The following is a 16,046-nucleotide window of genomic DNA, read 5'->3' as shown; positions in this document are numbered from 1 at the left end:
CACTCAATGTGTAGAGCTCAAACCTACATCCCCAAGGCCAAGAGTCACATGTTCTACCGGACTGAGCCAGCCAATCCCTCCAATTAATTCTTTAGAAAATGTGGTGAACGTATTTATTCATAATCTACCCTAGTTTTCTGATTAAAATGGGAATGCTAGTGCTACCCCTACTCAAGAAACACTGGAGTAAGGAGATAGTTATGTCACATACACTTCTGTAATATTTGAGCTTTGTATGATGAGCACGCAGTATTTTGGAATCATACAAAACAATAATTTTTTAAATTAAAAAGATATTTTGATAGGCATAGCTGGCTGGCTCAGTCAGTAGAGCTGACAATCTTGATCTTGGGATCGTGAGTTCAAGCCAACATTGGTGAAGCGCTTATTTAAAAATAATAATGGTAAAAAAAAATAATAATGGTAAAAAAATATTTTGACAAAATATTGACTTTCACTACTTTTTTTTCAAGAAAGAGGAATGTATGCATTTCATCTATTCTACGAAATGTATGGTTACTACTTTCAAGAATTCTCTGAGGCACATCTTCCCAAAACATGCTAGACAGGAACATGGTTTCTGAGTTATTTTCCTGCACAACATACAGAACGGAATCTTGGAGTCTCATCTCTCCTCAGTGGATAAAAACTAAGTCTGTAAATCTTGAAAGAAGGCATGAGGAAGTAGTTTTGAGAACAGAACTTTGATTTGATTACGTTTTTCTTTTGCTCTGACTGCCCTTGCCTAGTGGCTTGTACGTTTGATTTACATCTGATTTCCTGTTGGACCATTCATTATATTTACCCAACATTTACACAAAGACTTTAGGAAGTACTGAAAACCTTGTAGAGCCCACTTGTGCCGTCAATTAGAAGAAATCTCCAATACTTATTTTTCTCCCTCTGTAACGAATTTGAACTCTTCTGCCTACAGATCATCCCGCAAAGAACACTTGTCCTTTGCCCTTTATTATTAAATTATTCTCACGTTACACGTGCGCCCTGTACACCGTGAAACAGTAATTAACAGGTTCACGCACGCTCCTTCCCCGCCCGCCGACCTGATCGGTGCTTTCTAAGCTCTCCCTTCGGTCTGTGGCCACGAATGGAAATGTTTGCCTATGAATGCATGCCAGGTCACCCTCCATTCTCTTGCCGATGTTTATATTCCAAGAAGCCACGCACAGAAAGTAGGATCGTGACAACACACCGAGGCTGTAGGCTTTCACAAACACGTTGCTGGTAAACGGGAACCCGGTTTGCACTCTGCATTCCTCTCCACGAAAGTCACTTTAATTGCACGCGAACACATGCACGGGACCATGCCTCCAATAAACGAGCGTTTTGTCCCTCGCCAGAAGGAAGCTAAGAAGCTAAGAGGTGATGAGTTTTATTAATTCTCATAATGTCTGCAAAGTAGCGCGGCATCAAAGTATCGGATCCCCTTTTAGTCCTCCCGGAAGACCTACTTACAGCAGCGAGCGCATCGATGCCGCATTGACCCGCAGCACGACCGAGGCTGCGAGCCGCTTCCAGGCAGAGAGGCCCGGGCGCTGCACTGTCTCCACCATCGGGGATGCACAGCCCAGGAACCAGCGACACCCGATCCCCAAGGGGGTCCCGCGCCTCTTTGTTTGGACCCAGAGCTCCTTTCCCTGCCGACCCTATGCTACAGTAGTCGTGGGGCTCTCTGGCTAGGACAGCACAAGCTTCCCCAGCCATTCTGAGAATTTGACAACGAAAAGAACTGGAAAATCATGGAAAGCAAAGGTGAAATTAGAGCTTTGAAAACCAAGAATAAGACATTGGTTATTCTGGCGCGTGAGAAAACCCCCAGTTATAGGGACTTTTGGCGGATTTGTTCAGGAGGTTCGGAGGCGGGCTTGTTTGTTTTAGTAAGTGTTCTCTAGTTAGTGTATTTAATTGAGAAGTACGGCTCACGTTTTCTGTGGCACAGATGTAGCCGAAGTGTCCCTTCGCCGGTAGTCCACTAAGTCAGGTTCAAATGAAGCCTTTGGACTGGACTCAGCGGTTGTCGGGGTGGGGTTCCCAGACCTGCAGCAGCTGCCAATGGGATCTGGCTCTGCACCCCAGAGCCAGTGAGGTTGAGGCGAAGAGGATGATTCCAGCATGAACTAGACCAAGGAAGCCTGAGGGAGGTAAATGGATTGTTTCCCCCAGTTAAACAAACCCTTGCCAAAGACAAAGAGAACAAGCAAGATGTGCCTGTGTACAGAGACAAAGGAAACATGGAAAGTAGAGTTGGGGGGTGGGGGGCAGCCCGGGGGGCTCAGTGGTTTAGCGCCGCCTTCAGCGCAGGGCGTGATCCTGGAGATCCGGGATCCAGTCCCACGACGGGCTCCTTGCATGGAGCCTGCTTCTTCCTCTGCTTGTGTCTCTGCCTCTCTTTCTGTGTCTCTCATGGATAAATGAATAGAATCAAGAAAAGAAAGAAAGAAAGAAAGAAAGAAGAAAGAAAGAAGAAAGAAAGAAAGAAAGAAAGAAAGAAAGAAAGAAAGAAAGAAAAGAGAGAAAGAAAGAAAGAAAGAAAGAAAGAAAGAAAGAAAGAAAGAAAGAAAGAAAGAAAGAAGAAAATAGGGTTGGTTAGGTTTTAGTGAAATGTCTTCTGGGCAACAAGATAAGGAAAATAATATGTAATTGACCACCTAACTAAGTGGGTATTCTTAAATCAGTGTCATAATTTATGGGATTGGTTGCATGCAGTGTTATAATTTCAGTTGTACATACAGCTCTAGCACTCTGCATTACCTATGTTCCAGGTTGACACTGATAAAGTGGCAATATGCAGGGCCACTGATGGTCAGGCAAGAGAGCAAGTCCTGGAGAACTCCAGGCCTCTGCTGACAAATGCCGGAAATCTTTCAGTAGCTCTTTAGTCTTGGATCTCTTTTAAAAATGCAAGAATTAAGTCTTATCTATCTCAAGAATTCTGGTCCTGCTGCTGGTCCTGCATAGATCAACCACTTTTTACACAGAGAGGACCTAGTGCCTATATGCAAGTAGAAGAATGCTTATATTTTACGTGGTTTAAGAGAGCCCTTAGGGCTGCCTTGTTTGTTTAAAATGGATAGAGATCTGAGTTAGAGGGTATGAAGATAAATAATAAATGAGTGACAGCTCCAGACCACAATGAGGCCAAGGTTAATAAGCCTCAATCCCAGTGGGTAATGAATCTCTCTTCAGAAGGAGATATTATATAAATCTATCTCACTGGTGTACCTGTTGGTATTTCTTTCATTTAAAAAAAAAATTCTAGGAGCACGTGGGTGGTTCAGTGTTTGAACATCTGCCTTTGTCTCAGGGCGTGATCCTGGGGTCCTGGGATCGAATACTGCATCAGGCTCCCCAGGAGAAGCAGGGAGCCTGCTTCTCCCTCTGCCTGTGTCTCTGCCTCTCCCTCTCTCTCTGTGTCTCTCACGAATAAATATATAAAATCTTTTTTTTTTAAGATTTTATTTTATTTACTCGTGAGAGATACAGAGCGAGAGAGAGGCAGAGACACAGGCAGAGGGAGAAGCAGGCTCCATGCAGGGAGCCCGAAATGGGACTCGATCCTGGATCTCCAAGATCACGCCCTGGGCTGCAGGCGGCGCTAAACCACTGCGCCACCGGGACTGCCCAAATATATAAAATCTTAAAAAAAAAAAAAAAAAAAAAAAGGATAAAAAGTATGATTTTTTTTAAATTTTTTATTTATTTATGATAGTCACAGAGAGAGAGAGGCAGAGACACAGGCGGAGGGAGAAGCAGGCTCCATGCACCGGGAGCCCGACATGGGATTCGATCCCAGGTCTCCAGGATCGCGCCCTGGGCCAAAGGCAGGCGCCAAACCGCTGCGCCACCCAGGGATCCCTAAAAAGTATGATTTTAACAAGCTCGGTGACATCCAGACTGTTATGGGTTAAATTGTGTCTCCCCCAAAAAAGATATGTTAAAGTCTTATCCCCTAGTATCTCAGAATCTGAACTTCTTTAGAGATAGGGTCATTGCAGATGTAATTACTTCAGATAGGCTACACTGAAATAGGGTGGGTCCTTAGTGCTACTGGGGTCCTTATAAGAAAAGAAAAAAGACTGACACAGAAAGAAGACACTATGTGACAACACAGGCAGAAATTGGAGGTTTATAGTTGCAAACCAACAAACACCAAGGATCCCTTGCAACAGAAGTTAAGAGAAGGACATGGAACAGATTCTCTTAGATCCTTAGAGACTATGGCCCCACCCACACCTTGATTTTGGACTTCTAGCCTCCAGAAATATGAAAGAATGAATTTTTTTAATAAAGATTTTTATTTATTCATGAGAGACACACACAGAGAGAGAAGCAGAGACATAGGAAGAGGAAGAAGCAGGCTCCATGCAGGGAGCCTGACATGGGACTTGATCCGGGGTCTCCAGGATCATGCCCTGGGCTGAGGGGGGCTAAACTGCTGAGCCACCCAAGCTGCCCCAGAGAAGCAATACCTTGAGGAAACAATGTAGAACACTGCACCCCAAAATCACTGTGATGATGACCTTCTTGACCTTCATTTGGGTAAAAATCATCCTTCATTAGATTTATGTTTTCAGATTCTGGAATATTAAATTAGGTAGTTGTCTTACTACTAAGCCATCTGGGTATTTCCTATGCACGCCCTATTCAGAGCAGTGGTTCAAGAAAAAAATTAAAAATGGAAAGGGAGAGGTGCTTATAGCATTACCTAATGTTGGTGGTAAGATCAAAGAGCCACAGGACAGTTATGGATGATGCAGTCGAAATGTCTTTTTTTTTAAAGATTTTATTTATTTATTCATGAGAGGCACACAGAGAGAGAGGCAGAGGGAGAAGTAGGCTCCATGCAGGAACTCGATTCCGGGTCTCCAGGATCACACCCCGGACTGGAGGTGGCGCCAAACCGCTGAGCCACCAGGGCTGCCCTGAATCTAAAAACTGATGAACAGGGGGCTTCTGGGGTGGCTCAGCGGTTTAGCGCCGCCTTCAGCCCAGGGTGTGATCCTGAAGACCAGGGCTCCCTGCAGGGAGCCTGCTTCCCCCCTTGGCCTGTGTCTGCCTCTCTATGTCTCTCATGAATAAATAATTTTTTTAAAAAGACTGATGAACACTGAAGTTCATTCAACTTCACTACCCTATGGAGACTATCATGTTAGTTTCCCAAGCTGCTATAACAAAGTCCTACAACTTTGGGACTGTTGTCCCAACGGTGGCCTGAAACAACAGAAATGTCTTCTCTCACAGTTCTGTGGTCTAGAAGTCTGAAATCAAGGTGTCCACACGGCTGCACATCTCCCAGAGAGTCTTGGGGAGGAACTTTCCTTGCCTCTTCCAGCTTCTGGTGGCTCCAGGCATTCCTAGCTTATGGCTGTATGTATGACTCTGATCTCTGCCTTGTCTTCACATGGCTTCCATGTCTTCTATATCTTATTATAAGACATCTTCACTGGATTTAGCGCCCACTAGATCTAGATAATCCAGGATCAACTCATCTCAAGATGCTTAACTTGGGGCAGCCCCGGTGGCTTAGCAGTTTAGTGCCACCTTCAGCCTAGGGTGTGATCCTGGAGACCTGGGATCAAGTCCCACGTCGGGCTCCCTGCATGGAGCCTGCTTGTTCCTCTGCCTGTGTCTCTGGCTCTCTCTCTCTCTCTCTCTCATGAATAAATAAATAAAATCTTTTTTAAAAAGATAGTGTTATAGAAAAAAATGCTTAGCTTAATTATGTCTACAAAGACTCTTTTTCCAAATAAGGTCACAGTTTCAGTTTCTAGAAGTTAGGACAGGGACATATCTTCTGGGGGTCCACCATTAACCCTACTGCAACTACCAACTCTGAATACTTAATCCTTTGAATGTTAAATATCTTTATCATCTCAATAAAACAATGACAGTCACAGCAAAATAAATAAATAAATAAATAAAACAACAACAAAGGCTAACGTATTATGAGTACACCATAGGGACACCAGGACAAAGGTCTCACTTTTCTATTTACTTGGATTTTCTGGTTAGTTTTTTCATGGTTACTTGTTAGAGGGTCAAATCCTGTACCCTGAATTGGAGCAAGCCATGACAACCAAAGGTTAATTTAAATGAGGAATCTTTGGTAAATCTCTTTCCTACACGCATCTTCTGTAGCATCTTTTTAGACTCCTGTCCTTTCATGAGTCTGATCAATACAAGACCTGAATGTCCACCACTCCCTGAACACAGAATTATATTGTAATTGAGAATCAGGTTCCTCAGGCTGAAAAAAAAATGTTTGGCCAATTTCACTCCTTATACCCAACCCCATAATTATCATTCAGGCACTGGACATATGACTTTCTAAGCTTCAAACCTTCTGATTGGGTGTCTGTTCAATAATGTTGTCATTCACTCATAGCCATGCATTCATTAGGCAGCCAATATTATAAAGCTGCTCACTCAAGTGACACCTTTATTCAGAATTCAAGTTTAAGTCAATAATAACATCACTATTAAATGCATTTGTTTTTGACTCAGAGAAATGTAGGTTTTCTTGAGATATTATTTCTAAGTAGTCCCTATACCCAATGTGGAGCTCGAACTCACAACCCCAAGATCGAGAGTCATATGCTGAGTCTGATTGGCTTAGTCCAGTCAGTGGAACATGTGACTCTTGATCTTGGGTCTGTGAGTTCAAGCCCCACGTTGGGTGTAGAGATTATTAAAAATAAAATCTTAAAAAAAAATGTTGCACACTCTACCAACTGAGCCAGCCAAATGCCCCTAACTCAGAGTGTTTCTAATCCATGGGGTCCTGTGTAACAGCTATTCCTAATTCAGTCTTAGGGTATCCCCTTATAGTGGACAGTCATCATTTTCTTTTTGGCTGCTTAGTATCTGAACCTCCTTCTTAGGTATATAATTTCCCAGTTTATGAGACAGAGCCACCACTTGCCATCAAAGCACCCAAATATATGTATGCATACTAGCCTCTTGTACAAGAAAGGTACAGTCTGCCAACAGACACATCTGCCAGAGATTTAAAATCTCAAGATTTTTTTTTAAAAAACCAGAATTTCCACCTAAAGATGGATTCCGGTACCTTTTTTTTTTTTTTTTTTTTTTTTTTATTTATTTATGAGAGACACAGAGAGAGAGAGAGAGAGAGACAGGAGGAGGGAGAAGCAGGCTCCCTACCGGGAGCCGGACGCGGGACTCGATCCTGGGACTCCAGGACTGCGCCCTGGGCCAAAGGCAGGCACTAAACCGCTGAGCCACCCAGGGATCCCCAAAATCTCAAGATTTAAATGTGGAAGCAAATAATTATGGAAAGGGTGGTACCTCAGGAGGCCCAGCCACAGAATTTGGAGGACACAGTGCAAAATGAACATGCAGTCCCTCATTAGAAGGGCTGAGAAAAAGTGCCATTGAGTACTGAAATGTAAAGCTTTTTCCTTTAAAAATATCTTATGACATATAAACTATAATAGGGATAGCAATACATGAGTAAAAATAAAATTGCAAAAAAAATTTTAGTGTCATAATTTTAAGAACACAACAATACCTATTAATGGAATTTTGGGGAACATTTTGTTTATTTATTCATGAAAGACATAGACAGGGCAGCCCCAGTAGCTCAGCGGTTTAGCGCCATCTTCAGCCCAGGGTGTGATCCTGGAGACCAGGGATCGAGTCCCACATTAGGCTCCCCACATGGAGCCTGCTTCTCCCTCTGCCCGTGTCTCTGTCTCTCTCTCTCTGTGTCTCTCATGAATAAATTTAAAATCTTTAAAAAAAGAGAGAAAGAGAGAGAGAGAGAGACAGAGGCAGAGAGAGAAGCAGGCCTTCTGTGGGGAGCCTGATGCAGGGCTCAATCCCAGGACCTGGGATCAAGCCTTGAGCCAGAGGCAGATGCTCAACCACTGAGCCACCCAGGGGCCCCCTATTAATGGATATCTTGAGTGACCGTAAGACTTCTGGCTCACTTTTCTGCAAATTCATTTATTATGTCATCAGAATTTATGCTTTTCTTCCCCCAAAAAATGTGTACTTCTTAAACTTCATTTTCTTTTAAAGGATTTTAATTTTTTTAGATTTTTTTTTAAAAGATCTTATTTATTTATTCATGAGAGACACAAAGAGAGCAGAGACAGAGGCAGAGGGAGAAGCAGGCTCCATGCAGGGAGCCTGACATGGGGCTTGATTTCAGGACCCCAGGATCACATCCTGAGCTGAAGGCAGACGCTCAACCACTGCGCTACCCAGGGGTCCCAAAGATTTTATCGTTAAGTAATCTCTACACCCAATATGGAGCTCAAACTTACAACCTTGAGATCAAGAGTGGCGAATTTCACCAACTGAGCCAACAGGCAACACTAAACTTCACTTTCAGTGGGTATAATTGAATGTCACTTGGCAAATGTGATATCACAAATAATTTTTGATAATGATTTTTTTGCTAATGTAATCATTTCTGGAATTTTGAAGACTATTTTATAGGCTGTGGCAATATTTGGATCAATTCTGGTAAATTATTTCAAAACATAAATGTTAGCAAATTCACTGCTGATGATTTTCATGCTTTTTGTTGTTGTTGTTTGTTTGTTTTTAAAAATAGGCTTTGGGGGATCCCTGGGTGGCGCAGCGGTTTAGCACCTGCCTTTGGCCCGGGCGCGATCCTGGAGACCCGGGATCGAATCCCACGTTGGGCTCCCGGTGCATGGAGCCTGCTTCTCCCTCTGCCTATGTCTCTGCCTCTCTCTCTCTCTCTCTCTGTGTGTGACTATCATAAATAAATAAAAATTAAAAAAATAAAAATAGGCTTTGTTTTAAAAATAGGCTCTACACCCAGCCAGGAGTCCAAACCCAGTCTTGAACTCAGGACCTGAGATCAAGACCTAGGCAGGGATCAAGACTCCGTTGCTCAACTGACTAAGACACCCTGGCACCCTTAGATAATTAAAAAAAAAGATTTAGCTGCCCTTAATTTTTAGGCTTTAAGGTTGCCCTTAATTTAATTTAATTATTATTATTCTTTTGCCCTTTATTTTATTTTATTTATTTTTTTTAAGATTTACTTATTTATTTATTCAGAGAGAGAGAGAGAGAGATGCAGAGACACAGGCAGAGGAAGAAGCAGGCTCCATGCAGGGAACCGAACGCGGGTCTCGATCCAGGTCTCCAGGATCACACCCCAGGCTGCAGGCGGCGCTAAACCGCTGTGCCACCGGGGCTGCCCCTTGCCCTTAATTTTAAATGTAAATGTATACAACGGTATTTTAATGCTACCTCTGCCATTTCCTATGACTGGCGGAAGTTGTACAAGAAACCAAAAGTGGGGGCAGCCCCGGTGGCGCAGGAGACGGGAGACCTCTCTCTCTGGGTCTATCATACATAAAGAAATAAATCTCAAAAAAACATTGCCTTCTCTGAAGCATCATGAGAATCGTGTTCTTTTTCATTGAATGCAACAATCTTTACATTTAATTTCTATTCCTTTTTTTTTTTTTAGCAATACAAAAGATAAATATTTATTCAGAACAACAACAACAAAAATTTCTATTCCTAAGTCTGCCTTTGCAATGGGGCGGGTAGTTTTCCAAACTAGAGATCCTAATAAACTCACTGAAGATTCTAGTAGCAATGGTATGCTTTATCGCAATGTCCACGTGTACGCCTTTGTTTGTAATAACTTTCTGATGAAGTTTCCAGGCCAGAAGGTGCTGAAGGTTCAGGAATCCAGGGATCGGTTGGTGTAGATCCCCACCGTCTACCTGTCTCCACAGGTGCAGCGACCTTGGCCACCGCTCACCTGGGCTCAGGGCCCCGCCCCACTGTCCGGGACCGCCCCGAGGCCTGCGCATGCGCACTAAACTCCAGGCCAACAGCTCAGCCCTGCAGCTCCTTGATTTATCGTTTCTTGATACCATCGGCCTTTACTTTGAAAACAGAAGTTCGGAGATAAAATTATTAAAAGTTTAAAGACCGCAGCAGAGTATTAACGTGCGAGGGCCCTCCTGAGAGGCAGGGCTCTCCCATGCCCTTAAGGTGTGTCACATCCCTGATATCTTCGGGACAATAAGAGGATTGCCCCCAGCTGTTACTCAAGAAACACATTTTAATGTAAAGTGGATTTCTGATGAAACAAAGGAAACTGGATACTCGATCCTTGAAGTGGGTTTTCGTCACCGACTGGCTGTGCACCCTTGGGCAAGTGGCCTAACCTCTCTAGGCTTCAGATTCTTCGTTTGTAAAAGAATACAGCATTGTACCGATGTTAATTTCCTGACTTTGATCGTTGTGCCTTGGCTTTGGAAGAGTAACCTTAAGGAAAGCTGGGTGGGTGGTTGATGGGAATTATCTACATATTTTTGTAGCTTCTCTGGAAATAAAAAAATTGCAGCAACAGATCCTTTGGGAGGAAAAGGAGCACCCCTCACCCAGTATGAGGACTAGAATACACAGTCCCTGACAAGTACTGGCTTGTACTCAAGGTTTTGTTGTGAACTAGTTGTATGTCCTTGGACACACTGCTTGACTTGTAATCCCTTATCTTACTTACCCTATTGACTTGGGTTCTTAATGTCATTTCTAGTGTTAAAATGTAAGAACAATGGAAGGGCCTCAAGGTTCTCATTTGCCTTCTTAACTCTTCCTTACTTTATTATTATTATTATTATTTTAAATTCATGCTTCCAGCCCTGTGCTTTCCTCTTATTTTTGGTCCACTTGGTATGTCCTGAGCTTATCCTAAATTAGTACTTAAAGTATCCTGGAGTATATTTACATATAAGCAGAGCAGCTCTTACTATTGATAAAAGTCCATCCCTAGCACCAAGTGAAAGAAGTTGATTGTAATCCAGCCATTTTCAGTTAACCTGAGGTCTCTCAATTTGGTGGGGCATTGAAGTCACCTGAGAAACTTTATTTTAAGCTATGGGGTAAGAGAAAAAGAGAGTGTGTGCTCAGTAGAGGAGGGGCAGAAGGAGAGAGAAAGAATCTTTTTTTTTTTTCTTTTTTAAAGAGAGAAAGAATCTTAAGTAGACTCCCTGCTGAGCAGGGAGTTCCCTCATGGGGCTTGATCTCACAACCCCGAGATCAGAACCTGAGCCAGGGCAACTCTCTCAGGTTCCCTCCCTCTTGGGAGCTTTGTACTATCACCCCATAAACAAATTTTGCTTTGTTGCTGACCAAAAAAAGAACCTAAACCAGAATCAAGAATCTGATCCTTGACTGAGCCACCCAGGTGTCTCCACCTGGGAAATTTTTAAAGCTACTGATGCTCCAATCCCACACGCAGAGATCCTGCTTTGATAGGTCTGGGTGTCATTAGGGCAGATTCCACTTTTTATATTTGGTGCATTGTGTTTATCAAATTGTGTTTATCATTGCTCAGTTTACACTAAAATTAATCAAACCAGGAATCCTTGGGTGGCTCAGCGGTTTAGCGCCTGCCTTTGGCCCAGGGCATGATCCTGGAGTCCCGGGATCAAGTCCCACATCAGGCTCCCTGCATGGAGCCTGCTTCTCCCTCTGCCTGTGTCTCTGCCTCTCTCTCTCTCTGTGCCTTTCATGAATAAATAAATAAACAAAATCTTAAAAAAAAAAAAAAAAAGAAAAGAAACTGATTTATATATAAATAAATAAAATCAATCGTACCGAAGCATAATTTAGTCTTTTTATAGAACATACAATGCCCATGTTTCTTTTTGCCCATATTATATAAATCCTCCCTGAAGTAAAATTATGGTACAAGTGCATGTAAAATTATTGCATGTTTTAAGTGGAAATTGATGTAGTTATATATACTTTTTGTTTATACAATATGTTGCAGCAATATTTTTTTTGAGATTATAAACCCCAGTGGCACAAGGACCTGCATTTTTAAAACAGCTTTATTGTGATATAACTCATATACCATGTGATCAAACCATTTAGAGTGTGCAATTCAATGGTTTTTACTGTATTCGGAGTTGTCAGGAACCTAAAATTTAACCTTTGTTATACAGGAGGATAAATGTGAAATGACCAACAACTGCCATGATTAAGGTAAATTTTTTAGTATTTTTTTTTCCCTCTACTCATGTTATTCTCTACAAGCCTACTTAAAGGAAAGAAGGTAATTACCAGTGATGAACTCATCTTTGATGAAAAGAAGTATCATTAATGAGAAAAAGTCAGTTTTCTTTCAATGCTCATTCATCTTCCCTGAAAGGACACAGAACACTTCCAAACAGTGATGATTAGATCCAAAATTTATATGCTCTGCTTTATATACTCTTTGATTAATCCATAACAACCAATTACCATTGCCTACCTTTATTATTAGATTTTCCCAGCACCATTACACTCCTGACTGATGAAAATGCTAAGAGTCTATTAACAGCATGCACAATATCATTTAGCTGATGCCAAATGGTTAATTGTCTTCAAAATTTGAAGGCATGGTCTTATGATATATGGGACCGTGACTATATATAAATGAGTCTATATAAAATTTAAGAAAGCACATTCACAAAGTAAGTGCTCAGTGAGTAAGGTAATCATATCATAGAAACCAGGACACTTCCCTCAGTGTATTAGCTGTTATTCTACAGCACCTATTTTGCGTAATTAAAATGATAATACAGGGCAGCCCAGGTGGCTCAGCGGTTTAGCTCTGCCTTCAGCCCAGGGTGTGATCCTGGAGACCCGGGATGGAGTCCCACATCGGGCTCCCTGCATGGAGCCTGCTTCTCCCTCTGCCTGTGTCTCTGCCTCTCTCTCTCTCTCTCTCTCTCTATCTCTCATGAATAGATAAATACAATATTAAAAAAAAAAATAAAAACTTAAAAAAAATCTTGGGGATGGGGTGCCAGGCTGGCTCAGTCAAAAGAGTTTGTGACTTTATTTATTTTTAAAAATATTTTATTTATTTATTATTATTATTCATGAGAGACATAGAATGAGAGAGAGAGAGAAGCAGAGACACAGGCAGAGGGAGAAGCAGGCTCCATGCAGGGAGCCCGACGTGGGACTTGATTCCAGGTCTCCAGGATCACGTCCTGGGCTGAAGGCAGGTGCTAAACTGCTGAGCCACCCAGGGATCCCCTGAGTTTGTGACTTTAGATCCCCAGGTCAGTCATGAGTTCAAGCCCCACATTGAGTGTACAGATTACTAAAAATAAATAAATTTTAAAAATATTTTTTAAAAAAATCTTGAGGGAAAAATGCACATAGATTCTTCAAGATTTTCCCTTAGAATTAAGGTATATATATAAATAAATAAAACAAACATTATCATCATTGGCTGCCACTTTTAAATCACCCTATACATCGAGCAAACCTAGATGAGCCACTATACCTATTAGTTATTAAACAGCCAAAATAATACATGTATATGAGCCTGGTCAGTTTTTCCTGAGTCAAACATGCAAGCACCAGTTGGTTTGCAGATGCCAGCTCCTTACACGTTTGGATTTCTGGGGCAATTAATCTGTCACTTTTCGACAAGTGATCAATTTTCTAATAATTGAACTTTAAGAGGAATTGGTAGACAATGGGTCTTTGTACTCAGGCTATAAAGAAGTAAAAACAAATGAATTTTCCAGGTCACAGAGGCTTCTATCACCAATGCTTCTGATCATTTTAGATAGAAATCTTTCTAAATGCATGAGCCTTGTCACAATGTTTTCCAAGAAAGTCTGGGTTTTGTTTTGTTTTTTTTTAAGATTTTATTTATTCATTCATTCATGGGAGACACAGACAGAGAGGCAGAGACACAGGCAGAGGGAGAAACAGACTCCATGCAGGGAGCCCAATGTGGGACTCGATCCTGGGATCGGGGGATCATGACCTGAGCCAAAGGCAGGTAGGTGCTCAACCACTGAGCCACCCAAGCATCCCTGAGTCTTTCTTTTAGAAAAATCTCACTTGACATCCAGAAAGAAATATGGCTACTAGTCAGCCCAGTGCTTTGCACATTCAGAGAAAAGAAAACATGAGGAGATCCCTGGGCGGCTCAGTGGTTTGGCGCCTGCCTTCGGCCCAGGGCATGATCCTGAAGTCCTAGGACTGAATCCCCCATGGGGCTTCCTGCATGGAGCCTGCTTCTCCTCTGTCTGTGTCCCTGCTTCTCTCTCTCTCTCTCTCTCTCTGTGTGTGTGTGTGTGTGTGTCTCATGAATAAATAAATAAAATCTTTAAAAAAGAAAAGAAAACATGAATGCTGCATCTACTCTACATGCTAAGGATGAGAATCTTGCAGAATTACCATCCCCCTCATGCATTCTTGACATGCTGCCTTTGCTCCATTCATAGTCAGGGAAGGAGCCTCTAGAATCAACATCCCACAGGCTCCTTCATCATGGTTTCCTAACCTGGAAATTTTGTCCTCTTTTCCTCTGTGACTGCTAACAGATGCTGTCCACTTTGATAGCACATATCTGAACATCTCCAGGGCAGGGCATCAGTCTTGATTGGCCACTACTTACTTTACCTTTTTTCCTTCCAGTCAAGAAAGCATATTGGAAAGCAAGTAAAAATGATACTGTATGGATAATCTCAAATCTGTGCTGATTTTCTTTTTAGGTAAACCAACCTTGGTATGTTTGCATCCTTGAATATATTACTAGAAAAAATATATTTGTGAATTACTAACAACTATGACATATCAGAGTGTGCAGTGACTTCATGACTGAGAAACATCCTTTATCTTGATGATCCGCAGTGAGGCCAGATCATGCCCTTTCTTCCCAAAGCATTCATTCATTATTTATGTATTCATTCACTGCTCTTTTATTCTTTCCACATTTAATGAGTATTTACTCTGTTACATTCTGAAGATACATGATGACCCAGACCAAAAATCCTTTAATGTCAATAAGCTAATATCTACCGTAGGAAGTTAGATATGTCAACAAAAGAAACTGGGATAGAAGTATAGGCGATGGACATAAATATAAATACTATATGTGATAGGTGGATAGATAGTAGTCAGACAGTAGATGACAATTGATATGTAGAGGTATAAGAGATATAAATTTTTTTTTTTTATTCATGATAGTCACAGAGAGAGAGAGAGAGAGAGAGGCAGAGACACAGGCAGAGGGAGAAGCAGGCTCCATGCACCGGGAGCCTGACGTGGGACTCGATCCCGGGTCCCTAGGATCGCGCCCTGGGCCAAAGGCAGGCGCCAAACCGCTGTGCCACCCAGGGATCCCTGTAGAGGTATAAGAGATATAAACCGTCTCTAGCTCTTCTGCAAGAGAAAGCCTTCCCAGCAGTGCCACAGCCATGGACAGTATGCAGAGTCTAGAGCAGCAGTGTGGTAAATTGACTTATGCCTCAGCGTGGTCTGAAGATGCTCCATTGTTATGTTCCCTTCTATCTTCCTAGCTTTCGTAGTTTCCCAGCAATCTACAAATCATTTAAGCACTGTTTATCAAACCTATGATGTACTGGGTACTTTGCCTAGATGATCTCGTTTAATCCTTGTAAGAATCCTGTTTGATCAGCTACTTTATGGACTCCAAGTCTTGAAGAACAAATTCCTACCATTAGTAAGCAATCATCATAATTCAACTCCAAGTTTGTCTGACTTAAAACTCATGCACTTGCCATTATACAAATAGAGTAAGGATAGTAAGAGAGTGGCTAATGAGCTACTGCAAAGAAGACTTTTTGAATCAATAATTTTCATAGAAAGGCCAATGCTAGAACAACATAATGCTTTCAGGAAATCACACTGAGATGAAGATCCAGGAAATGATGTTGCTCTCCCTCTGCCTATGTCTCTGCCTCTCTCTCTCTCACTGTGTGCCTATCATAAAAAAAAAAAAAAAAAAAAAAAAAAGGAAATTTTAGGGGATCCCTGGGTGGCTCAGTGGTTTACCGCCTGCCTTCAGCCCAGGGCGTGTTCCTGGAATCCTGGGATGGAGTCCCACGTCGGCTCCCTGCATGGAGCCTGCTTCTCACTCTGCCTGTGTCTCTGCCTCTGTCTCTGTCTCTCTCTCTCTCTCTCATGAATAAATAAATAAAATATTTAAAAATAAATAAATAAATGGAAATTTAAAATCTTTGAAT

Source organism: Vulpes lagopus, chromosome 9, assembly GCF_018345385.1.
Source record: "Vulpes lagopus strain Blue_001 chromosome 9, ASM1834538v1, whole genome shotgun sequence".
In the NCBI taxonomy this organism is placed as follows: Eukaryota; Metazoa; Chordata; class Mammalia; order Carnivora; family Canidae; genus Vulpes; species Vulpes lagopus.
Note: the sequence above shows the minus strand (reverse complement) of the source record.